At 44.2% G+C, this 27,075-nt stretch overlaps 1 protein-coding gene across 1 annotated transcript in view; it reads left to right on the top strand.

Moving 5' to 3' along the window:
- CREB3L2 (cAMP responsive element binding protein 3 like 2) overlaps positions 1–27,075 on the top strand; it is a 133,092-nt gene that overhangs the window by 30,197 nt on the left and 75,820 nt on the right. The gene's annotated exons all lie outside the window — the stretch shown is intronic.

Here is a 27,075-nt window from a genome sequence, read left to right on the forward strand (position 1 = left end):
GAGGACAGGCTGTTTATTCACTTTTTTTTTTTTTACATGAAGAAGATTTTTTTTTTTTTTTTTTTACAAGGAGATGCCTGGCTTTATTTCTTTTATTTCTTATTTTATAATATGGACATTTCTGCCTCTGGTTACTTCCTTCTCCCAGCATTTCTCCTGCCCAGCTGACTCTAGCTTTGCTCCAGCAGTCAGTGATGAGCAATCATTGGTTTAGGAGTCCTCCTCAGAACGTAAATGCCAACTCATTAAATGTATTTAGATTGTCTGAAATCTTGCGAAAACTTTCTTAATTAGCTATTGGAGAATTTAACTGTGAATAAGGATGGTAGAATCATTAATTAGAAGCTCTGTATGGATAATTGTTTAAACAATAAAAATAGGTTTTTGGGGTTCCCTCGTGGCTGAGTGAGTTAAGGATCTGGCATTGTCACCACTGTGGCTCAAGTTGCAGCTGTGATGTGGGTTCAATCCCTGACTCTGGACCTTCTGCAAAAGAAAAAAAAGAAAAAAAAAAAAAAAAAAAAGAAAGAAAAAAACCCCTGGATTTTAAGAGGAAGCTTTTTTGTTTGTTTGTTTGTTTCTTTTCCTGGCCTGGGCCAGGGATCCGGTCTGAGCTGCAGTTGTGATGTAAGCCAGTGTGTCTGGTGCCAGACGGGCCTTCCGCTGCTGCTTTCTTGACTGTGGAACATCTCCATTATCTTCTGCCGCTGGGTCCCTCGGAGGAACGCAGGCGGGTAACTTGCTCTGGCTGTGCTTTCTCCTCGCTCCCAAGGGCCAAGCCGACCTCCTCTGTGTCCTAAGACAACAGGCACCTGGGCGCCATCATCTCGGAAACTGTCCTTGTTTCTTGGTGTCACAGTAAACCGACTTAGTAAAAGCTTATCAACTTTGAGCACACACCCGCTGTGAGCATATGGATTCAGAGAACAGCCAGGACCTCCGCCCCTTAGGGCCCGTCTTTACACAAGAAAAACATATGGGGATAGGGCTCCCTATGGCTGAGTTCGTCGTGAGTTGAGGGATTTCAAACCATTTCGGTCCTTCATGCGAGCCTATTTCTTCAAGTTTCTGAGGGGTGGGCATCTTCTCAGGCATAAATATTTTTGCAGAGGCCCCTTGCACGGACATTGGGGACCTTCCTAAAATCAAACAGGAGGACGCTTTTGCCAGGGTGTCCATATGGAAACTTGCTGGTGTGACAGTACTCCCTGTGTTGATGGATCCACGATGTGTTTATCAATAACTATTACAGACACCCAGTGTTTAGTTCCCTGAAATGACTGTGGAATTCACAATAAGAAATCCGCCCTTATTCTAGATTCATTGTTTGCTTTTTTTCCCTCAGGAAAAACTGTTATTATTGTTCACTACAGAAAGAATATTACCCCATCACAGAAACGGAAAAATAACCAAAAAAGGCATCTCTCAAAAGCTCATCCCCCTCAAACTGTTGGCAACTTCTGTTGCATCAATACTCAGAGAGATTTTTCTATGAATAGTCCTTTTATATAGCTGTAATTCATATTTTTTGCATAACTTTTGCGTCATGCTCTTTTATACATGATAGACATTTTAAAAATTTAATACTTCTTATCTGTTACTTTTTTTTTCTTAGAGCTGTCCCTGCGGCATATGGAAGTTCCCAGGCTAAGGGTCAAATTGGAGTTGGCCTATGCCAAGCCACAGCAATGCCAGGTTTGAGCCACAGCTCATGGCAATGCCAGATCCTTAACCCACTGAGCGAGGCCAGGGATCGAACCTGCATCCTCATGGGTACTAATCAGATTCGTTTCTGCTGAGCCACTGTGGGAACGCCAAGCGTTAGAATTTTTTTGTGTTTTAGATAGGTTGGCTTAATTTTTTTCCTGTAATTTTAGAAAGGCGAAAAGAGCCTGAGCATGCTTTATAAACATTCCATGGCTTTTTTTGATTGTCCAGAGCAGCCTATGATTAGGGCCAGAAGAACACACGGTAAGGTGGTTTGCAGCAGGGAAGGAGACCCAGGGTATTCTGCTCGCAGGGAATAAGCATTCGAGTTCTGCCTGTACCCAGAGTTACAGCATTGCTGCAGAAAGAGCGAGTTCTCCTGTGCGTGCAGCTAGCTTTTGTGTCCTGTGTAACAGCTTATATGTCATCTAAAACTTTAAAAAAATATACATTTATATCTCAAATTCTGGGAATAAACCGACAATTATAGGCTCTGTATAGACGATTATTTTCTTTTAAATTTGTGCGTCTCAGTATTTCTGCCAACTTAATTCAGGGACTTGGTTTGGTCTGAGATTGAAAGCGTTCCCTACTCAAGGCTTTTTGAAAAGTACGGATATTCTGAAGTGTCTCACACTAAGGCCCTCAGTTTTAAAGTAAAGGGCAGTATAGGTGGATGTGCGCGGCATAGCAGTTCTTCTGTAAGCCCGAGAAATAGCTGGAGGAGAAGTCTGTTCGTAGAACAAGGCCCAAGCTGTTGGCTCCAGACATTCTTTCTTGCTGGAGGATACAAACGTGGTGTTTAACGGCTGCTGGCCCCACGCCCACTCTCCAGCCCTAAGGAATGCGCTCTGTCTGGGCCACACTCCTAGGCATCAAGGCAGTTACTGTGGGGAGGGAGAAGCCAGCCCTCGGGTCCTTGGCCTGAGCTTTTCCTGCCAAAAGAAGGAAAAGCTGTTTTGACTTTGGACTTCCCACCTAGCCCTGCCCCCGATCCTTGCACCATCCTGCTGACACGGGAAGCCTCATTTTTCTTCCTTTCTTTCTTTCTTTTTTTTCTTTTTTTTTTTTTTTCCTTTTTGCTTTTTAGGGCTGCACCTGTGGCATATGGAGGTTCCCAGGCTAGGGGGCGAATCGGAGCTACAGCCACTGGCCTACACCACAGCCACAGCAATGTCAGATCAGAGCCTCCTCTTCGACCTACACCACAGCTCCCGGCAGTGCCAGATCCTGAACCCGCTTGGCAAGGCCAGGGATCAAACCTGCGTCCTCATGGTTCCTAGTCAGATTTGTTTCCATTGTACCATGACGGGAATGCCCTCATTTTTCTTTGTCACAATTGCTATTTCTTCACTGCAAGGGCTTCGCCTGAATATAATGCTCAGAAACAGAGTTTAACAGAAACCTTGCTAGAGAGGCACCGCCCTGTTCTCCCGTTAGAGAGGCGATGTATAGATCAATTTCAGTATCTGTGGTTTCTGACACATGTCATCTTTCTCTGTGTTTTACCTAAAAGGAAGAGAGAAAAAGAAAATTCTAAAACAAAAGAGCTTATCCTTTAGAATTCTGTTTGGGGAATTCGAGTGGGGGCAACAACGACAATAACAACAATAACTTTTGTGAATTACCTCATTGAACTCTCACAATCAACTCCTGGAGTTAGGTTCTATATTTGGCCCCATTTGACAGGTGAGGAAACTGAGGCTTGAGGGGGTTAGGTAACCTGTTCTGCTCGTCAGTGATAGATGGTGTCCTCCCACAGGCAGAATGAATCCAGGCCTGGATGAGCTTTTAATCCCCACAAACTAGTGTCCTCAAGGCCAGTAGATGAGGCTTATGGAAGTTTTGCTTCTTGGGTTGGGTTTTTTTTGCTTTTTAGGGCCACATCTGTGGCATATGGAAGTGTCTAGCCTGGGGGGGTGAATCAGAGCTGCAGCTGCCAGCCTTCGCCACAGCCACAGCAATGCCAGATCCAAGCTGTGTCTGTGACTTATACCACAGCTCACAGCAACACGGAATCCTTAAACTACTGAGCAAGGCCAGGGATCAAACCCACATCCTACTGGATTCTAGTTGGGTTTGTTACTGCTGAGCCACAACAGGAACTCCAGGTTGGGACTAATTTATATTTTTTTCCCATAAGCTTTCTATTTTGAAAAATTTCAGACCTGAGAAAATTTGTACAAATCATGCAATGAGGACATATGTCCTTCAGCTAAATTTACCAACTGTTACTATTTTACCAAATTAACTTATCTATCTTCCGGTTTGTGCGCATGTGTGTTTTTGCTGGCCCTTTAACTGTTTGCTGACCCTTTAAAAGTTTTGCTGGGCCTTTAAGAGGCATGATGACATTTCATCTTAACTTCTTCAGCAGGTATCTTTGAAGGACAAAGACATACTCCTAAAGAACCTCAGTGAAAATCCTTTCACTCCAAAAAATTTAACGTTAATTCACTCTTGTTTTTGCATGTGTCCAAATTCAGTTTGCCCCAGTTGCCCTGCAGATGTCCTTTAGAGCTGGATTTTTTTTTAAACCCAGTATCCAATGAAGGATCAGACATTGCTTTTATGGTTTGTAATCTTGATAGCATGCGCATTCTCTTCTCAGACTAGGAACAGTTTGCTTTGGCTTAACTAAAAGACCAGGGTTCTTGCTATGGTTCCAGATTTTCCTGTCCCTCCTGACGAAGCAGCCTCACAAATGTCCTTATTTGACACATGTTGTTTTACTGGGCATCCTGTCTGCATTCTTCTCTCTCGCTCTTCTGCTCTACTTTTTCTTGATTCTTTCTTCTCCTTCTTTTCTCATTTTCCTGCCTCATAGTCTCGTTTCCCTTCCTCTCCTCTCCTCCTTTTCCCTGACCCTTCCCTCCACCATAATTCTCAGAAGACTTGTTCTTATGCTCTTTCATTATTTTATACCTCACTCTGAAAACAGAGGTGTGGCAGGTGGGAATGGCCCAATTGGATGCATTTTTGGGTTGAGATAGAGACCAGGTGATGGGGTTGAGGAGGGTGCACTGGGGGACTGACACAGAGTGGACCCTGATGGAGAGGCTCAGACAGCTTCTTGGCACCACCTGAGCCTAAGAGGGTATGTGAGTGACCAGCTCCAGTCCAGGGAAGCATCACCTGTGGAAGATTGGGATAGGATGGCAGGTGCCAAGATGGGGGAAAAAAAAGGCATGGTGGTATATTGGAAAAACCATAGGCTTTAAAGTCAGATAGGGAATTCCCATCATGGCACAGTGGAAATGAATCTGACTAGGAACCATGAGGTCGAGACCCCTGGCCTTGCTCAGTGGGTTAAGGATCCGGTGTTGCCGTGAGCTGTGGTGTAGGTTGCAGACACAGCCCCGATCTCACGTTGCTGTGGCTGTGGTGTAGACTGGCAGCTGTAGCTCCAATTCAACCCCTAGCCTGGGACCCTCCATATGCCACAGGTGCAGCCCTAAAAAGCAAAAAATATATAAATAAGTAAATAAAAATAAATAAGTCAGACAGGTTTAAAATAGAGAGGCTTTACTGACTAGCTGTATGATCTTAGGAAAATTATTTTTCTTTCTAAGTCTCATGTTCTTTTTTTTTTTTTTGGTCTTTTTGCTATTTCTTTGGGCTGCTCCCGCGGCATGTGGAGGTTCCCAGGCTAGGGGTCGAATCGGAGCTGTAGCCACTGGCCTACGCCAGAGCCACAGCAACGCGGGATCCGAGCCGCGTCTGCAACCTACACCACAGCTCACGGCAACGCCGGATCGTTAACCCACTGAGCAAGGGCAGGGACCGAACCCGCACCCTCATGGTTACTAGTCGGATTCGTTATCCACTGCGCCACGACGGGAACTCCAGAGTCTCATGTTCTTTATGCACAAATGGGAAGAGTAATCTCTATCTTGCAGCGTTGTGTTGCAGATTAGGGATAATGCTTGTTAAAATGCGCAAAGGTCCTGCACAGAATTGGTGCTCGATAAATGATATTTACGTGGTGTTAGGTATTTACATGGTGTCCCAACAAGTGGATGGGGTGGTGCAGTGGAGGGAATCGTGGGTTGGTGATGGCTGTAAGTTCATGCAGGTGGCTGACCTGTCAATGGGTAGAAGAAGGTCCTTTGGAGCGGAATTGAGGGTGGACCTCCCATGACAGGAAGGGAAACTTGTAAGGCAGGTTCCAGTGAGCAGAAGCAAGATTCCAATCAGAAGCCATAGGGCTTGGGACCTGAAGGAGAATCCAAATGCTAGAACCAAACTGTCCCATTAGGTGTAAAAGAGTGGCATGGGTGTCTGGAGCATCTTTTGTCTTGGGTTAGTGTTAGGGAGGAGTTGGGGGCTTGGGTGGACACACTGTGGGAGGGGGCTGGGACTGACACTAAGCCTGTGATGTAGCCTCTTTTTAGATCTGCCATTGATGTGATGACATCATTGCATTAAAGGACTCTTTTCTTTCTTGGGTACCTGCCCCAAATTGTCACTAGGTACATGATGATACCTCGATTATGAGCTCAGAGCTCAGCTGATCTAGTTTACTCCCTTTCAGTCAATTTGAGTTGCCATAACAAAATACCACAGACTGGGTGGCTTAAACAACAGACATTTATTTTTCCCAGTTTAGAGAAAGAGAGAGAGACAGAAAGAACCAAGAAGCAAGCTCTCCATCCTCTTACAAGGGCACTAATCCCATCGTTGTGAGGACCCCACCCTCATGACCTCATCTTAAACTAATTGCCTCCCAAAAGCCTGCACTCCAAAAACCATCACCTTGAGGGTTAGGGCTTCCACATAGGAGTTTCAGGAGAACACAGGGATTCAGTCCATGTGAATTCAGTCCAAATTTAGTCCAGTTCAGAATCTATGCTCCTGTTCTCAGACACTTGAGAATCTGTATGTCATGAGAGCTGTTACCTTGAGACTGTGCTACTCATACACCTTACATGGAGGCAGTAAAATTATTGAGAATCACAGTTCTTGGCAGGTGCTTGTAAGTAAACAGCCTTTTTTAGGGAGCTTCAATTTACTCATTATATAGGGTCTTCCTTTTTGCATCCATCTTTCTTTTTATAATTTCTTTCTTTTTATTATTTTTCACTCCAGAGTCATAAAACCATGGCAAACTATGGTATCGCTTGTTCTTTGTAAAATCTCCAAGTTACACTTTCTATAGCCCCAAATGAGGCACTCTCTCCCCTTCTCTTCAAAAGATTAGCTTGTTCCAAGCTTTCCTTCTTCTATTCAAGCCTGGCAAGAATCAACAAATACTTATTAAAGATTTATATTTAACGCCATGGATAAAGCCACACCTTTCCACTGAGCATTGGTGCATCCGTGTGTTTCCAGTTTTCTTTGTTAACTGAATTTGCTTTGTGCTTACTTGCTTTCTGAAAGAGCAATAAATTACAGTGTAAGCTTACTAGGACATAGTTGTTGGTATTTTTAACTTTATTTTACTTTAATTTTAAGCTTAAAATTAGCTTGCTTAATAAAGTATTTAAACAAGGTATAGACAGTCTAAATAATCATCTGTTTTAAAAATTATAAAATGGTGTACATTAGGATATAATTTAAGAGGATGGAACTACCCCTGTGTGTCTTCTTTTTGGAAGAATTTCATGGCTTTTGCACCTGCTTCTCTAGTGTGTGTCTTTGACTCTCCCTCATGGTCGACTGGCACCCCCACCCCCAGCATCCTAAGTTCCTTAATCCCCTTGGTGAACTTCAAGGCCCTTCCCTGGAGACCAGTGGTTCTTCACCTGTGCCCCATGGACCTGCAACAGCATCTGAGAACTGGTCAGAAATGCATATCCCTGGGTCCCATTCCAGACTTACTGAATTAGAAACTCCAGGGGTGAGTCCTAGCCATCTGTGTTTTAAAGACCCTTCAGGTGCAATGGACTGAATGTTTATGTCTCCTCCAAATTCATCCATTGAAATCCCAATCTTCACTATAATGGTGTTTGGAGGTGGGGCCTTAGGAAGGTGAATGGGATTTAGTCCCCATATAGAAGAAACCCTAGAGAACTCCCTGGCCTCTTCTGCCAGGTGAGGACACAGTGAGAAGATGCCTTCTATGAGGAAGGGGGCTCTTATCAGACACTTGACTCTGCCATCATCCTGATCTTGGACTTCCCAGCCTCCAGAACTCTGAGAAATAAACACATTTCAGTCATTTCTAAGCCACCCAGCCTGTGGTGTTTTGTTACAGCAGCCACCAAGGACTGAGACAATGCAAAAGTTTAAGAATTCCTGCCCCAGCCCAGGAGGCTGGATTCAGTGGGCTTATCTCCTAATCTCTTGTTTTGGCATAGGCAGCAGCACTATTTCTTTTCTGTTGAGGTGTAGAGTCAGTTTCAAGTGGAGTGAGGCTTAGGATCACCCCAGTCAGTTCCCTTTACCACAGAAGAGAGCTTGTGACTCCACAAGGCTTTGCAGACAGGCAGTTGCATCATCAGATGGGAACCCAGGCTCCTTGCTACTGACATGGGCCCTTTTGCTTCTCTAAAACTGTTGCAGCTGTGCTTGCTGAGCTCAGGATTCTTTTTGTAAATTGGTCAGAGGTACCTCTAGCATCAGTCTGATCATTAGGAGTTCTCCTAACTTTTTTTTTTTTTTTGTTGTTGTTGTTTTAGGGCCACACCTGTGGCACATGGAGGTTCCCAGGCTAGGGTTCAAATTGGAGCTACAGCCTCCAGCCTGCGCCACAGCCACAGCAACGCTGGATCCAAGCCACATCTGCGACCTACACCGCTGTTCATGGCAATGACGGATCCTTTAACCTGCTGAGTGAGCCAGGGATCAAACCTGTGTCCTCATGGATACTAGTTGGGCTTGTTACTGCTGAGCCGCATGGGAACTCCACTCTTAACATTTTAATAACGATATTCTAAGACTTCAGAAGTGGACTCCAAAACCTCAGAATCGAGTGGATTTTGTCATTGATTTCCATTGAATAATTTTAGAGAAAAAGAGTCAATTGCTTAAACAAGCAGAATTCCACATGTTTCTCTCTTTTGTTTGCCTGTAAAGAGCGCAAACACACCTGTGTGCTCGTGTGTTTGGTGAGTGAGTGAGAGAGAAGGGGAGGAGAACAAGGATTCTATTTATGAGAAAATTGTTAGCTGTCTAAGGAAGGCATGGTTACTGGAGTGGCAGCAGTTGGAGCAGTTTGTGTGTTATGTGTGTAGGGGTGTGTGGCCACTTTGGTTTGCCTTGATCTCACTCCAATTTTGAAGAGATGTACATTTTCAAGCATCTTCAATTAAGCAGTTTCCTTCTCTGTCTTTTCTCTGTCTTGTCTCGCCTATTGGATAATCTTTTATTTTTTTTATCTTTTTTTTTTGCCACATATGGAGGTTCCCAGGCTAGGGGTCTAATCAGAGCTATAGCCACCAGCTTACACCACAGCCACAGCAATGCAGGATCCGAGCCACGTCTGCAACCCACACCACAGCTCACAGCAACGCTAGATCCCTAACCCACTGAGCAAGGCCTGGCACTGAACCCGCAACTTCATGGTTCTTAGATTCGTTTCCACTATGCCACGATGGGAACTCCCTCCCCTACTGGATAATCTTTGTAGTAGATTTTACTGATTACTTCCGTGCTCTGTCATCTGAAGGAAAGTATAGAATTCGAAACAGTGTATCCAGATGATTCAATGTCTGACTACCTTGCAGGTCACACCTGTCCCCCTCCCTCCCTGGAGGCAGAGGAGGCCAAATAATGCTTTTAGCTGCAAGATCTCTTTCCTGGATGGCTTCAAATTCTCATATTTGAGGGGTCCATGGCCTCAAAGTGCTTCAGTGTCTGTGCTGAGTGTGTAGAAAGGAAAAGACCAGAAGAAACACTCCCCTGTCAAAAGACGCCATTGATTTTGTCGTGACAAGTGTTTGGGGAGCCAGGATACAGATTTGCTGGTAGATGAAGTGAGGGTTTCTTTAACAGGGTAGTAGGTTTTGGCTTCAAGCCAAGAGGGGGTGTCTTTAGGAGGGTGATGTCTGTTTATCTTGTCTATTGGCAAATTAGAAGATGACATAGATCATATACATTTCATGACTTTTGTTGGGGTAGAAGTTTCCAGATCAGGAAGGGGAGTAAAGGAGGGGGTTGGGGTGAGGGAGGAAAGGAAGGAAAGAGAAATGGGGGACAGAAGCTTCAAGGGGCTCAAAGCTGAGAGGGACTGCTTCTGTGCCAGAATCCGTATTCACAGTCCGGATTCATTGGTTGCGAGAATGGCCTGGTTGATTAGGTGGCAGCTGCTGTATTTTTTTTTTTTTTCTGGTGGGAGGTAGTCAGGGCTGAATTGAGATTCCAAAGTGAAGGGTGACCCCAACTCAGATAACTAGACAGCCTCGTGGATGGTCAGGAGGCAGTACGGAAGGGCAGGGAAGGCTTGACTTCCATTGGGTTAATCAAACATTTTTTTTTCATTTATAATGATTTTTATTTTTTCCATTATAGCTGGTGTACAGTATTCTGTCAATTTTCTACTGGACAGCATGGTGACCCAGTTACACATACATGGATACCTGCTTTTTTCTCACATTATCATGCTCCATCATAAGTGACGAGATATGGTTCCCAGGGCTACACGGCAGGATCTCATTGCTGATCCACTCCAAAGGCAATCGTCTGCATCTATTAACCCCAAGCTCCCTGTCCATCCCACTCCCTCTCCCTGCCCTCTGGCAACCACAAGTCTGTTCTCCAAGTCCATGAGTTTCGTTTCATTTATTTGGCTTCTGCCATGTCTAGGCACTGTTGGATCCTGTGGTCACATCCTTGAATGGGGGAGAAATAGTAAAAAAGCACAAAATAAGACATAAAGGTAGTAAAAGAATTGTATGGAAGGGGCTCTGGGTGTGCTTTGGGTGCATAGGGGGTGAGTGGGAAAGGCTGGGTTATGAAGTTGGAGTTTTCCAGGTGGAGAGGAGAGGTCAGTGGGATTCTGGGCTGTAGAAATCTGGAGTCCCAAGTCAGACGGGTGTGATGAGCACTCTGTTTGGGGAAATCCACGTCATTACTGCTGGCTGGACCAGATCTGGGCCTGTGTGAGTGCAGCAGCAGGTAAAGAAAGAAAGACAAAACATTTTGGGGAGTCTCCACTGTGGCACAGTGGAAACGAATCCGACTAGTATCCATGAGGATGCGGGTTCGATCTCCGGCCTCGCTCGGTGGTTGAAGATCTGGCGTTGCCATGAGCTGTGGTACAGGTCGAAAACGTGGCTGACTGTGGTGTAGGCTGGCAGCTGTAGCTCCGATTCGACCCTTAGCCTGGGAACTTCATATGCCGAGGGTGTAGCCCTAAAAAAAAAGGATTAAAAAAAAAAAAAGCAAAAAGAAATTTGAGAATTTTAATGTACATCGGGGTGGAAGGGGGAACTGGATTAATTTCACACACACGGTTTTTAGAAAAGCCTCTGTTTTACAAAATGAAATGCTGTTCATATTGAAAAGCAGCTCTTCAACAACTGGGTTAATTGAATTTGGCCACTTTCCTCCAAGCATTGGATTCCTTTTCCTAGAAAAAGGTGAACACATTCTTCTAGCCTTGGGGGATGTTATTTCACCTGTGAGAATGGTCTAACATTCCAGGTGAAGCTTTGTACTACGTATGCTGATTGTAACATTCAGAACCTGGATGGTGAAACAGAAATTAAAATAGCCCACATTGTTATTTTTTGTTTGTTTGTTTGCTATTTCGATGTGGCATTTCTGAGTTTTGGCTCCTTCAAAACTATTCAGCGTGGCACTCTCTTTGATGAGTTGTCAAGGCCCCCAAAATGGAAAATGTCAAATGAAGCGGTGACCTCCAGGGAGCTGGGGTGGGCTCGAGAACTTTTGTGACTAAGAGAGTTCGGTTCATATGGAGGAAATTTGAAAAATGGTTCATAATTTAGAATGTTCAATTATATTGAAATTTTACTCTCCTAGCTATATCTTATTCTCTTTACACAATTACTACTTTTTAAAAAGAATTTGTTTTATTGCAGTATAGTTCATTTATAACGTTGTGTTGTGGTGTATAGCAAAGACTCAATTACTGCTTTTTAATTTCATTTCCATGCACTTATAAGCAGAAAACAACTGCTTATAAGTAATTGAAAGGCCTCTTGGGTCTTTTCCGACTCAAACTTTTATTCCTGAGGTGAATGGTTGTTCAGTCTTGCCACCAAATACCTGGCATCTGCTAGCACTTTGGTGGCAGCGAAATCTGAGTCCTAGAATCAAATACTTCGTTAGTCAAGTTTTAAGCATCAAATCAGGAATGATTTCAAGTAAACTGAAAGGTACAGTGAGAAAACAGAAATCTCACTTGCAGTAAAGAAGACTAATATTCGAAGGCTTCCAGAGACCCTTCCTCTGTTGCTTGGAGAAATCATTTAATCTCTTTGAGCTTCCAGTTCCTCCTTCCTATGGCCTCTGCCTCTCTGAGTGAGGTTCTAGTGTTACCTGCAACATCTAGTTCTTTTTTGAAAATCTGAGGCCAACATAGCAGATTTACTTTTGAAAAATCTGGTCGTGTGCTTCAGGGGTATCTATGACAGTATTTTCTGAATTACTCTTTATTTCAAATTATTTCCTAGTTAGAACAAAATTTTAATCAGAAATTATAAGTGAAAGGTACTTTCATACAGGTTTCTGGACTCAATAAACATTTTTGAATCTAATGTTTAGATTTTTAAAATTTTTTTATTTTTATTTTTTCCATTATAGCTGGTGTACAGTATCCTGTCCACTTTCTACTGTGCAGCAAGGTGATCCAGTTACACCTACATGTGTACATTCTTTTTTCTCACATTATCATGCTCCATCATAAGTGACTAGATATAGTTCCCAGTGCTACACAGCAGGATCTCATTGCTTATCCATTTCAAAGGTAATAGTTTGCATCTATTGATGTTTAGATTTGGCTTGAGGGACTTCAGGGGAGGTGAAAGAGGTGGCAGTACTGAAGAATGAATCCTAAAATTGTCATTGTCCTCTTATCCTGTGGCTCTTAAGAAACTAAGATGTGGCTTTGCTTCTATCCAGCAGGCTTTTGCTGCTGGCTTCTTAAAATGTTTGTGAAAGCATGCTTTTTCTGTGTCTATTTGCTGACTTCTTACTCTACAAAGGTGGAATATGGGTATGGATTTCTAGAGACTTTCTTTCTTTCCTTTCTGTGGCCACACCTACCACAGATGGAAGTTTCCAGGCCAGGGGTCAAATTGGAGCTGCAGCTGCTGGCCTATGCCACAGCCATAGCAATACCAGATCGGATCCACATCTGTGACCTACATTGCCGCTTACAGCAATGCTGGATCCTTAGCCCACTGAGCGAGGCCAGGGATCGAACCTGCATCCTCATGGACACTATGTTGGGTTCTTTGAGCCACAACAGGAAGCCCTTCAGAGACTTTCTCATAATAGTGTGGTAGTGTATGGGTCAACCACTTACAAGAGACTGGCCTGGGGACAATTAGGGGTTTAGAAGGTAATTGGTTTCTCGTGGCGGTCGATCATTCACCTCTAAGTAGGGTAAAGTGGTGGAGGTATGGTGTCTCTATCAGTGGCTATGCCAGAGGAAGGCTGTGCTTTCTTTGACATTAGATAAGAACCCAGAGAGTTCTCCTTATAGCTCAGTGGTAATAACAAACCCGACTAGTATCCATGAGGATGCAGGTTCGATCCCTGGCCCTGCTCAGTGGGTTAAGGCTCTGATGTTGCTGAAAGCTGCAGTGTAGGTCACAGAGGCGGCTCAGATCTGGTCTTGCTGTGGCTGTGGTGTAGGCCGGCAGCTGCAGCTCCGATCCAACCCCTAGCCTGGGAACTTCCATATACCTCGGGTGTGGTCCTAAAAAGACAAAAAGAAAAAAATAGCAACCCAGACACCCAACTGGAGCGAGCAGGGTTGGGAAGCTCTGCCATCCCAGATGCTAGATTACTGCAGTATTATAGCAGGGACGCTGAGGAGCAGGCTTTCCTGATCTGGGTTTTCTCTGTGACTAAGCGTGTTGGATGGCTAAGGACGTCTGTGCTTAGGAAATGTCTGCAGTTTTCTTTCTACCCCTTTGTAGGTTGAGCTGTTATTTGAGTTTGCCTGGGACCGTGGAGTTTTCCGAAGTGCAGGATTTTCAGTATGAAAACCAGGAAAACCCCAGGCAGTTTGGGGCAGTTGGCTCCCCTCCCTTCCTGTCTGCTCTCTTTTGCCTCCTCTCCTGGCCACACGGTGATATAGTGACCATCCCAAACACCTCTGTTCCCTGTTTCAGGGGACTTAACACACGGGGGTAAGCTGGGGGGCTGGGGAGCAGAACAAAGGATCTGTTTTTAAAAATGGGGTACTCCTTCCATAGTTCAGGTTTAAGTCTGACTGTCTTTGTAGAGGGTGTCACCCCCTGCAATGTTCAGCATATTTCTTTGCAGTGCTTTCCCTTTTGCTAGACATTTATGAAAATAGAAAACCGGGGCCAGGCAGTTAGAGCAGGGAGCAAATAGGCTCCAAGCCCCATGGCCTCCTCCAGGTTCCCCTCCTGGTTCTCCTGGAGAACTACCTACTCTTCCCACCTGCAAGAGCAGGTGTGGATGTAAATGGTAAATTATGCCCTCAGATTGGTGACTAGTCTTTTCTTTTCAGGAAAAATAATGTGCAATTGGAGCAAACCTAAGTAAACATGAAAATCCTGCATTAAATGCTGTGGATCATTTCACAATTTTCATGATCCCTCATGTATAAGTAGAACAAATAACGAGCCGTATGTCAAGATCAAAGGGTAGAATTCTAGTGATGCTTGTGGAACTTCAGAATTACAGACAGAAGCCCATGACGGGGTGGAGGGGTGGCCTCTCAAGTCTGATCTTTTCTCCATCGTGAATGACTGAACTCATATGATTCATCAAGAAAATTCCATTTATTCGTCTGTGTTTGCTGCTCACAAATCCCTGCTTCTTTTTCCTCCTGGCAAAGTTACATGGCTTTGTGATCTTACTGAGCTGTGTGAAAACCCATGATCATATCAAGCCTTAAGCAGTTGCCTAGAAACCATCATGCAAACAGGATTAAGTAAAGCATTTTTTCTATATTACAGCTGCTTTCTGATTAAGATGTGATGTCAGACATAGCTCAGCGTATCTCTTCATGGCCTTAAGACACATATAAATGAAAACAATTTTTCAACAGATATAAAATGATTGTTCCACACTCACACCTTGAGATGGTTGCCAGCACCCAAATTTCCCCTCCTCCACACCCTCCCACTGCCCTTTCTGGAGGGTCACATGTTGGGGATTGTTGACCCTTTTTTGGAGGGGCTGCACCTGGGGCATGTGGAAGTTCCCAGGCTAGGTAGGGATTGAACCCTCCCCACAGCAGCAACCCAAGCCACAGCAGTGACAATACTTAATCCCTAACCTGCTGAGTTACTCCATGTTGACTGTTTTGAAAGAACATGAACATAAACCAACACAAATCTGAGATGTTCTTACTGGTCCATGCATCTCTCAGACCTCAACCAGACTGGAGTGTGTGTTGCAGAGTCTGAAGGCTCTTGCAGGAATTTGGTCATGAGGAAGGAATGTGTTATGTGAAGTAATGCAGTGATAAGCAGGTTTTCAGCAAAACACCATCGGGAGCTGATCCCACTTTAAATCAACTGCAGTGAAATAGAATTACATTTCTAACCCTGGATGCTCTTGTCTCCCAGGAAACAAATCAGGACAGACTCAAGGGACGTGGACAAGTATGAATTGAAGGGGCTTCCTGCAGGGTTGACCTATTTCTAAACTCCCTTTGGAGTCAGATAGTTGGGTCAGGAAAAGATTGCGGCTAGTTTGGGGTCAAAGGAGAAAAAGGAATCAGGAAAACCCAAGAGTCAGTAGATCAGCAAATATTTATCGAGCTCCTCTTATCTGCCAGTCGGCCCTTCTAGGTGTGGTGGGGGGTGGGGTGGGCGAGGTGACGGTCAACAGTGAGTAAGATGGACAGTCCCGTGTGTTCCAGGGAGGGGGCAGGGGGCAGGCAATAAAAGCTGGAGCAGATAAACACATACAATAATGTCAGGTAATGGAAAATGCCAGGAAGATGATAAAACAGGGTCTGTGACTGGAGTTGGAGGCTTGGGCCCTGCCTCTCTGGGATGGCATTGCCCTTGGGGCTGAGAATCTGAGTGAGGGTCGTGGAGCGACGCCGTATTGGCGGTGGGAGTCGGAAAAAGGCCAAGTGTATGGGAGCGCATAGTTGATAAAAATCAAAACGCAAAAAGAACCTTCGGTGCTGTTGGATAACAAATCAGATCCATATGAGGAACACCTCTTTCACGTTTCTCAGAAAAGTGAATCAAACCTCACCAGGGCTCCAGATGGTTTTCATTACCTTTGAGGTACTAACATCGGATTCAGACTCCTCATAGAATTGGCAACGAGGACGTCTGTGGTTTTCTCACAGATATTAATGCTCGAAGGTATTTTGTATTTAAATTTTTCTTTTTAAACCATGAAAATAACATATTACCAAAGCTGGAGAAATGAAAGAAAAAAATGTCTATAATGACACTAACATAGAGGCACTTTTATCTAGTTTGTATATTCCCTCCCAGTCATTTTCATGTATTGGTTTTAGATAGTTAAGATGTAGCCTTTTAGTTGTAATGTACAGCATTAGAAATATTATTAACACTCTGATTTGTTTCATATAACAGTTAAGAGAGTAAATCTTTTTTTTTTTTTTTTTGGTCTTTTTTTTTTGCTATTTCTTGGGCTGCTCCCGCGGCATATGGAGGTTCCCAGGCTAAGGGTTGAATCGGAGCTGTAGCTACCGGCCTACGCCAGAGCCATAGCAACGTGGGATCTGAGCCATGCCTGTGACCTATGCTACAGCTTGCAGCAACGCCAGATCCTTAACCCTCAACTGAGCAAGGCCAGGGATCAAAACCGAGCCTCACTATGTTGGGTTCTTAACCTGCTAAGCCACAGTGGGAAACTCCAAGAAACTTAAATTTCTGCCATTCTGTGCATATTTGTGAATAACCATGAAAGCACCACAAGTATTGATTTGGGGGTTACAAATACATTTTAGCAAGTAGGCGAATGCACAGATCTGAAATCTATGGATAGCAAGGGTTGACTATATGCTTTTCTACTGACTGACTGTGTTGTGATTAACTGCACCATAAATGGCTCACCTTGGGTGTACACAGACAGGCTTCTGCTCTGGTGTTTGTGGAGCCTCTGTAATTCCTCCTCCCTCTCCACCCCAAACAAACCAAATCCTGAAAAAGCACTACTAGGGAATAGCTCAGAAGCAGGGGGTGGGTAAGAAACAGCTCTCTGTCTCAGTAGGGGATAATGGTAATCATATCACCTTACATTTACCAGGGCTTTAGAATTTATGAAGCTCTTTGATGTGGTCTAGGTAATGTGATCTTTAGAAAGGCCCAGTAAGGGAGATGGACCTGTTATCTTCATTTTCCCAGAAAAGACACAAATGTGAATTGATGCCAAGCATACTGGACCTTCCTTGTCCTTCTGAATGACACAGGCTTTTCCCCTTTATCAGATGCCCAGACAATAGACATCTCACTGGAAAATGTGGTCCCTCTCCTGTGGCCCACAAGGGCATGACCACATCCACCTATATTTGCACCACGGAGGATGGAGAGGATTGAGAGGCTATGGTAGAGTGGAAAGCATGCAGCTTTCACTGTCAAAGGAAGGGACTCGATTTCCTGGCTCCGCCCCTTCTTTGCCTGTGCAACGTTGGCCAAGTTGTAGAACCTCTCTGAGCTTACATTTCTTCATTGGTCGAGTGAAGATGTAGTGAAATAATATATTTATTATTTAGTGAAATAATATATTTAGCCACTTTGCTCATTATACCTCTGATGATAGGAACTGTGTTGACAAGGAGCTTATTGATAGATCCTCAGAGAAAAATCAATAAATAATCTTGACAGTGACCTCTGTTTCCTAGCAGCTCTGCCTGGAGATTACCACCTCCAGTAGAACCATTTAGTGAAAAAATAATGTGCATTGGCCTCTGCATCGATGAATGTCCAAGCTAATGTCATTTCCATAACACGTTATTTTCCCCCTGTGTAAGAAACATAAATGTTTCAAAATAGCCAGTGATGAAGTCTCCTTTAGAATTTTTCTAATCTTGATTGGACTGATGATAAGCTTTATGTTGGCTGTTGAACAAAGTGATGGGAGAAGCTTGCTGCATGTAACAGACCCAGGTCAAATAAGTGGTCTGGGAAGAGGCTTGTGCAATGCTGGTGCCTGCTGGGGAAGTGACACACAGGGAAGTGACTTGCATAACAAGACCCCAAAGTAGATTAAGCCTTCCCAAGCAGCCAGCCTTTGAAATACTAGGGTTGGGGGGAGGGAGTAGAAAAAGATTGTTTTCCTGATAATTTTGTAATTAAATGAATACATGGGTCCTTTATAAATTTTTTTTTGGTCTTTTTGTCCTTTTAGGGCCACACCCACGGCAGGTGGAGGTTCCCAGTAGGGGTCTAATTGGAGCTACAGCTGCTTGCCTGTGCCACAGCTACAGCAATGCCAGATCCAAGCCACATCTTCGACCTACACCACAGCTCATGGCAATACCAGATCCTTAACCCACTGAGCGAGGTCGGGGATTGAACCCTCAACCTCATGGTTCCTAGTCAGATTCGTTTCCGCTGTGCCACGACGGAACTCCTATAAAATGTTTTGAGTTCCGTTTTCACACCTGCAACATAATTTCTGGCACATTCTTCTTTAAACATCTGTGTAGCATTAGGGGGAAATGCACCCCAACCGCCAGAGTGCTCTTAAAAGTCTCTGTAAACCTCACGACGGCAGGGATGATGACGTCAGCAATCTGAATGCTAAACTCCAGGTCCAGGTGGCTCTTTTTTTCTGAACTTTGTTAGCTGGTACCTGCCTGAGAGAAAGACTTTTGTTTTTGTTGACTTGGCCTTTGAGATTACTGAAGACCAGTGATCTCTGGACCCTGATGTGAGCTCTAGATTAGATAGAGGAATGCCTTCATGTATAACTCATTTGAGGTTTTTCCCGATTTTGTGTGAACATCTCACGATATCTCTGATGACTCTTACATAGCCAGCCGTAAGCTTGGGGCAACGTGGCAAAACTGACAGCAGGCCATTGCAGTGATCAGGCTGGTTTTCACTGTCATTGCTAGAACACGTTTGAATGGCCAGTTGCTCATAGGTCAGGTAGGTCACAGAACAAAGACGGCAAAATGCATCTGATCTGCCTTCTAGGAGTTTGCAATCTAGGATGGGTACGTGGATGGCAATGGTCAGACTGTTTTTCTTTCTTTCTTTTTTGCTTTTTAGGGCCACACCTGTGGCATATGGAGGTCCCCAGGCTAGGGGTCAAATGGGAACTGCAGCTGCTGGCCTATGCCACAGCCACAGCCACACCAGATGCGAGCCTCATCTGCAATCTACACCATAGCTCACGGCAGTACCGAATCCTTAACCCCTGAGAGAGGCCAGGGATCGAACCCGAAACCTCATGGTTCCTAGTTGGATTCGTTTCCACTGCAGCGTGACGGGAACCCAGACTGTTTTTCAGTAAAACACTAATATGCCTGCTTATGGATTCAATGGGAAAACTCAAAGTAGGGAATTCTTGTGTTGACCCTGGCGCAATTTGACTAATGGACAGGACCCTCTAGAGGTTAATATTTACCTCTACTGATTGTTGTTGGCCAAGGTGAATCAGTATCCTGTTTTTCTTCTGTTTCCTGCAGTGAGTCACTACAAGTAACAAGTCTAATAGTGAAAAGCTCATAGGGAGATGGAACGTAGACACTGACTCCATTACATTGTTTTCTTACAACTTTACAAACTTGTAGGAGACAGAGAAGCGGCAGGTAAGCCTTGGTCAGCCTTGGTCTCTACGATGGTGCTCCTTTGGCTACTAGCTAGATGCTACTTGGGCACTAGCCAAGAAAAATAGGTTGGCCATAAATTGAGTCTTGGAATGACATAGTACCAGCCTGCATAATGGACTAGCGAGCACTTCTTAGGCACTTCCGGTAGGCCTGGAGCTACGCGATAGCATCTCCGAAGCTCTAGAATTTGGCACAGTTGCCTGACACACAATGAATTCGTAATATATCTTAGGTGAATTGAAGGGACAATTTAAAGGGACAGGGAGTGAGTTAAGACACAGGAGCACAAAGGTCCCAGGACAGAGAGTGGAGCACTGGTGTCCTATAAGGTCCTTGGCATGAGACCTCGGAGAGGAGTCATTGAGGTCAGACGGGAAGTTCCTTCTTCAACTTTGGAGCCAGAAACCAGGAGGGAGGCTCTGGGTCTAGTAAGGTGCCAACTCAAACGCAAGTTGGGCCAAAGGGAGACTGGCACAGCTGTGAACCTCCTGCAAAGACAGGGCCGAGGAGGGAAGCAGATGTGGAGGTGACTGTTCCAGGAGCTACAGCAGCCAAGCCAGGCTGTGACTAGCCTTTAGTTAGAGCAAGAAATGTGTCCTGCATCCGTGTGTCTACTTTCATTTCAAAAGTTCTTCCTCCTTCCTTCCCTTAGTTTTCTTGTAAAAATTTCTTAAAACCAACTTGGCCTTGGCCAGGGAAAAAGAGGTTTATTCAAACCTAGATCTATGGTCTGGGAAGCCAGGCTTTAAGTTACAGCCACCATCTAAACCCAACTTCCCAGAAGGAGTGAACAGAGGGAGGGGCCAAAGCATCAAGAAACAGGGTTGGGGGGGCGGGGGTGCCTCAGAGGAGTCGTCGCCCGGTGGGCCCCACTCCCCGGTTTGGGGCTGACTCCAAGGATCACAGAGGATTCTTTTTCCTGCCAAGTAAACATCCTCAGAGGGGGTGGAGAGGAAAAAGAGTGTGGCGGAGGGAGTGTACAGACACATGGCCAGTCGGTGGGTGTGTTCGTTTTCTATTGCCGTGAAACAAATGATCACACACTTCATGGTTTAAAACAGTAGCATGTATTATCTCTCGCTTTCCTTGGGTCGGGAATCTGGGCACAGTTCAGCCGGGTTGTCCTTGGGTCGGGAATCTGGGCACAGTTCAGCCGGGTTGTCCATTCAGGGACTCACTCTTCAAACTGCAGTCAGGTGTCAGCTGGGCTGCGGTCCCTCGGAGCTTGTGGTTGCTGGTAGAATTCTGTTTCTTGCATCTGTAGAATGCTTGGTGGCCTGCTTCTTCCAGGCCTACAGGAGAATCTCTCTCTGATGTCTTTACCTCCCTTGAAGGGATTTGCCTGATTAGGGAGACCCACTCAGGATAATCTCCCTTTTGAGTAACTCAGAGTCAACTGATTGGGAACCTTACTTACATCTACAAAATTGCCTTCCCACGCAGTGTAAGCTGGCACTCACAGGAGCCCCATCCATCAGACCCCTAGACCATACAAGCCACACTCGAGAGATGTTGTAGGGTGTGTCCACCAGAGAGGAGGAATCCTGGGGTCATCTAAGAATTCGGCCTCCTACAGAGGGCAGGAGAATAAGCCACTGATACTTGTCTGTTCTCTCCACTCAGCAGACTATCATTTGGGAAGGGATTGGAGAGTAAGATCAAATATGTTATTTTTGGTGTTTATGACTGGTGGCCCCAAGTCATGAAAGAACAGAAATTACTACTAAATTTAATCTAAGGATAAAACTTGGAGTTTCCGTTGTGGCTTAGCCAATTGAGGGCCTGACAGTTGTCTCTGTGAAGGTGCGAGTTTGATCCCTGGCCTGCTTGGTGGATTAAGAATCCAGTGTTGCCATGGCCGTGGCATAGGCCTCAGTTGCAGTTCCCATTTGATCTCTAGGCTGGAAACTTCTATATGCCACAGGTACATATGGAAGAAAAAAAAACTTAATTGTTGTGGCTCAGGATGGAATTTTTTTTTTTTTTTCTTTTTACGGTCACAAGTGTGGCATATGGAAGTTCCCAGGCTAGGGGCCGATTCAGAGCTGCAGCTGCCAGCCTACGCCAGAGCCACAGCAATGCAGGATCCAAGTCATGTCTGTGACCTACACCTTAGCTCACTGCAATGCCAGATCCTTAACCCACTGAGTGAGGCCAGGGATCGAAGCTGCATCCTCATGGATACTAGTTGGGCTCATTACTGCTGAGCCACAACGGGAACTCCATAGAAATTTTGACTTATAAAGAAAAAGTTATTGATTAGGCAATTGTTGGGAACTGTTTGAAGGCCCACCCTGGTGAGGAGCTCATTGCCTGTGTTTATGATTCTCCTGGATCCAGAGTTCCTGATGGGAGTTGTTTTTAATGACAAACGCTGTCAACTTGTAGGGGGCCTGCTTGTTGGAGAAAGGCCCAGTTGTTCTGTTTTCTAATTGCTCGCATCATGAAGGACAAAATTAGAAGGTTTCTATCCATTTAATATGGAAAGTGTCAGGAAATATAGGGTATTACTGCCCTGCAAAGGGTCTGTCTTTTAAGCCTGTGTCTGCCAGTGGGTTATTATTATTTTTTTTTAATCAGGAATGAAAAGCAGAATATCTGTCTTCCAGGCAGAAATTGTCTCTAGTCAGCTGCCCTCACTGTTCTTTGTCCCTGAGGACTATTTAAACCAGGTCTCACTTAATTAGATTAAATGGAATCTGCTTTTTTAAAAAATAAATGCTTCTCCCAACCCCCGTTATAAACTCATAGGCTTTCATTGTAGAAAGTAAGTATAAGAACCAAAAAACCACATGTTACACTATGCAGAGATACCATCAACATTTTGCCAGTTATCCATACATACATTATAGCCTTTACAGACAATTCTCTATATTTGAAAAATGGGAAATTCAGATTTTTTCTTTTGGCTTTTTTTTTTTTTTTTTCTTTTGGGCTGCATGTGCGGCATATGAAAGTTCCCAGGCTAGGGGTCGAATCAGAGCTACAGCTGCACAACCATAGCAACTTGAGATCCGAGCCGCATCTGCAACCTACACCTCAGCTCTCACAGCAATGCCAGATCCTTAACCCACTGAGCTGGGACAGGGATCGAACCGAAGTCCTCATGGACACTAGTCAGAGTCATTTCTGCTGCACCATGACAGGTGCAGGAACTCTAGGAATTCAGTTTTTGTAATATATTTTCACTTTGATGTATATTATGAACATTTATTAACAAATAGCTTTTATCTGCAGCAACTTGGATGGACCTAGAAATTATCATGCTAAGTGAAGTTAGTCAGACGGTGAGACACCGACAGCAAATGCTATCACGTACATGTGGAATCTAAAAACGGGCATAATGAACTTTGCAGAACAGATACTGACTCACAGACTTTGGAAAGCTTGTGGTTTCCAAATAAGACAGATTGGGGGGTGGGGGATGGGCTGGGGGTTTCGGATGAAACATGCTATAAAACCGAGTTGCGATGATCACTGTATGACTATAAATGTAATAAAATTCATTGACTAATTAAAAAAACAAATGGCTTTCTATAATACTGTTTTTTAATAGCAAATTACTTAAATATACTGTAATTTATTGAAAGAATCTTCTCTGGGCTATTTTAAGTTTCAGATACATGATAGCCATTAAGTCAGTGTTATCCACCTTTGAATAGTAAATTTTTCTCGGTAGCTGGGATGCTGCTGTGTTCGCCCAGCACTTTCTTCTTTTTCTTCATTCTGAAGTTGTCGATGGGGTGCTTGCCGCTTGCAAAGGCAGAGCTCGTGCTTTATGTTTACTTTTCCCCTAGTCTGTTCCCAAGGCTACGTGTAGAGTTTTTAAATACCTCTTTTGTGAGCTAGAAGCCCTAATAAACAAACCACTTTGTTGAGACTGGAATATTAGCACTGGCACAATTTACTAATTTTACTGCACGTTACAGACATTACAAGTCAGCGAGGTGGTCCAGCTGCACCTTCGTCCTACACACAGACTGTGTACAGCTCTGTGAGTTGCTATTTGTCTTTCCTTTTCCCTTCCCAGATTTTGCTGGTGGCAGAAATCTGTTTAAACAAAGGCGAGGAAAAGATCAGTTTATTACAAGCCTAGACTTTAAAAGTTAGTTAGAGGTTTAACCAATCAGAAACCTGAGCTTTGCAAACGTTGAGAGTATTAAGATTCATGGAGAAAGGGGCAGTCAGGTATTGGTGGGTCTTTGGGCAGTGAAAGGAAGACAATTCAATGACCCAGATGGTTATCAAGAGAACTTTTTAGAATAATGAAAACAGATCCGCAGAAAGAACCTGAATCAGTGTAATGATGACTCATGATCCCTGCTAGTCTCCGTACTGAAAGTCAGCTTGTACTTTCAGAGATACATGGTAGCTATGTTTTCGCTTCTTTGTGGAATTAAAAATATGGCACAGATGAACCTATCTGCAAAATAGAACAGACTCACACACAGAGAACAGACCTGTGTTTGCCAAGGGGGAGGGCAGAGGGAGTGGGATGCCCTGGGAGTTTGGGGTTGGTAGAAGCCAACGATTACATTTAGAATGGGTACGTAACAAGGTCCTACTGTACAGCACAGGGAACTATATCCAGTCTCCTGGGATAGGCCATGATGGAAAATAATATTTAGAAAGAAAAGGAATGTGTATATATGTATGACTGAGTCACTTTGCTGTACAGCAGAAGTTGGCACAACATTATAAATTGACTATATTTAATTTTTTGTAGAAGCATGTATTAAAAAAAGAATGACATGGTAGCCTTTTTGGTTGGCATCATGACTAGCCTTTAGTGCTTAAGGGAGCTGTGATGTTCAGAACAAGATTCCCAGTCAATGAAGAATCTTTTACCCCAGATTCATTCCAACATGGTCTGGTTGTGAACCTCTAGCCACCTCAGAACTTTTGGTTTCTGAAAAAGAATGGAGAATAAAACAAGAAATTATGGCCAAGAATTTTTTTCTGGCGCTTCCTAGAAATTGTTTAGGCCTCTTTGTTTCCTCTGTTTCTCATGTAGGGTCAACAAAGCTAAGGTTCGAAGGATACTAGTCCATGTAAAGGGATGTGGGTCAGGAGAAAGCAGAACTTTTAAAGTCTGTTTTTCTCATTCTATCCTTGGCTTGTAAAAGTTGAGTCATTTTTTTTCTGACAAAAGCCTGTCTGGTTGTTTGTCTCAGAGACCAGCTGTTCAAAGGCAGAAATCAGCCAATACTGTCCAGCTGTTAACTCAGCCATCCTCAGGGGAACTAATTCCTTGCCAAAAGCGTCTCGGAAAAGGCCAGAGAAAGGGAGTTGCAGGGAACACTGACTCAGGCTTAAAATTTGTTTTCAGGCTATTTTATTCCCTTAGGTGCCTGGAAGCAGAGGCCACCTACATCATAACTGGTCTCAGAATTTCTGTCGAAGCTGCAGAGGGTCTGGGAGACCAGCTGATCCTACTCTTATTTTATATTCTAAGAACAGAGACCCGGGGAGCTTGAATGACTCACCTGAGGTCACAGAACCAGGTTGTGACAGCTGGATCTAAACTCAAGCTTTTTGATTCCAAATAGAGCGTCCTTTCTATTACAAATAGAGCAGCTACCCTTTTGACTTCTTCTATTATTTATTAATGACGCTTTGCTGACTTTCCTTCTAAAATATTCCCCCACCCTCACCCACGCATTGCATCCTTGTTCCATTCAAACCTTACATCATTTCTGAGACCATTAGCTTCATGGGCAACAGGGAAGAATCTTTTGTGACCAGCTCAATCCCTATTGATGATGCAGTCAATAGTTATCCACTAAGAGAAGCATTGTTCTATATTTTCTGTGAGAGAAAAGTATTCAGTTATTTGGTAACAAGTTTTAACATGTGGTGTTTGCACGTGTTTTCCCAAGGGACTGCAGAAGATCTTTGGTTTGCTTATTCTCATAACAACTCTGAAATCACTAGATTCCATTTATGGGGTTTCTTAGAAAGAGCATATTCTGGCCTCCTTTTTTCCACCTTCTTGAGATATTCTACGACTCTTTCAAGGTCAAATAGAGAGGAAGCGATGGTCCCTCGTTGACAGGGGGGTGGCAAAGGCGCTTACTTAAGAGGGATACCTTTGGAGCACCTGGACTCTAATTCTGGAGCAAGACTTGAGAACCTGAAAATACCTGTCTGCTGGGAAAGATTTGGCTACTGCTGCTTAGATCGTGGTCAAGAATCTTTGAGCATGCCTAGGACATTTCTTTTACTTTCTCTTTAGGGCTGCATCTGCAGCACGTGGAAGTTCCCAGGCCAGAGGTTGCATTGGAGCTGCAGCTGCTGGCCTACGCCACAGCCACAACAATACCAGATCCGAGTCATATCTGGGACCTAAGCTGCAGCTTGCAGTAAGGCCCGATCCTTAACCCTTTGCGCGAAGCCAGGGATTGAACCTGTGTCCTCACAGAGACAAAGTGAGGTCCTTCACCTACTGAGCCGCAGTGGGAATTCCCAGGACATTTTCTCACAACCGCGTTTCTCTATTTTCTCCTTTTCTGCTGGTGCTCTGTCATGGACTCTGTTGCCCACTGGATGATGATCTCATTCTTCTTATTGGCTTACTTTGGGTTTTTTGAGCCTTTTTTGGTCACTAGTACCACCAAAGAAGGAACTTGGTAATCCAGTGTGGCTGTGACCCATTCTCTTATAAGTGTTTGAGTGAGAGGTTTACCAAAAAAATGATAATGGCTGGTTAAAATGAAGAAAGGGCACTGGAGAAACATATGGATGTGATCAAAGTGTTGTTGATGGTCTATGAGGAATTGCAGGGAAGGTGAGAGGTAGGAGTTAAGGGATAAAAACTGGAGGAAGGGGCCCAGTTTTCAAAAAGGGGGAAAGGAAGATGTATCAGTTATGAAGGATGAACTGAGCTTTGAGCCCCTGGGTAAGCAAACAGGCAGACTACCAATTGATTACTACCAATAAATGCTGTTTCACGAGCCTCATAATCTTGTCTAGAGCTAATAGGCTGATAGATCAGAGAAATGCATGATAATTTGTCCCAGTTTCAGCAAAGCAGTTAACCTTTATTGAACTGTTGTTAGTGAAGGAAACTGTTCTAAGAAGATAAAGAAACATCATTGCTTCTTTTTGGGGAGAAGGGCAGATGGTTTAGCATCTCTTAATGTCTTTAAAAAATTTTTTTATTTAGTTTTTCTTTTAGGACCTCACCCATGGCATATGGAAGTTCCCAGGCTAGGGGTCTAATCGGAACTGCAGCTGCCCGCCGGCCTACACCACAGCCACAGCAATGTGGGATCCGAGCCGCATCTGCGACCTACACCACAGCTCATGGCAATGCCGGATCTTTAACTCAGTGCGTGAGGCCAGGGATTGAACTCAAATCCTCCTGGATGCTAGTTTGGGTTCGTTACTGATGCACCACAATGGGAATTCCTGTTAACTGTTTTTTTTTTTTTTCTTCAATAATGGAGTTTGCCTTTCCAGTCTCTCTCCAGTAATGGGACTGGAGGTAA

This window comes from Sus scrofa, chromosome 18 (assembly GCF_054392235.1).
Source record: "Sus scrofa isolate SSC_HxYL_T2T_F1_AM1 chromosome 18, Sscrofa_HxYL_maternal_Yorkshire_Landrace_v2.0, whole genome shotgun sequence".
Lineage (NCBI taxonomy): Eukaryota > Metazoa > Chordata > Mammalia > Artiodactyla > Suidae > Sus > Sus scrofa.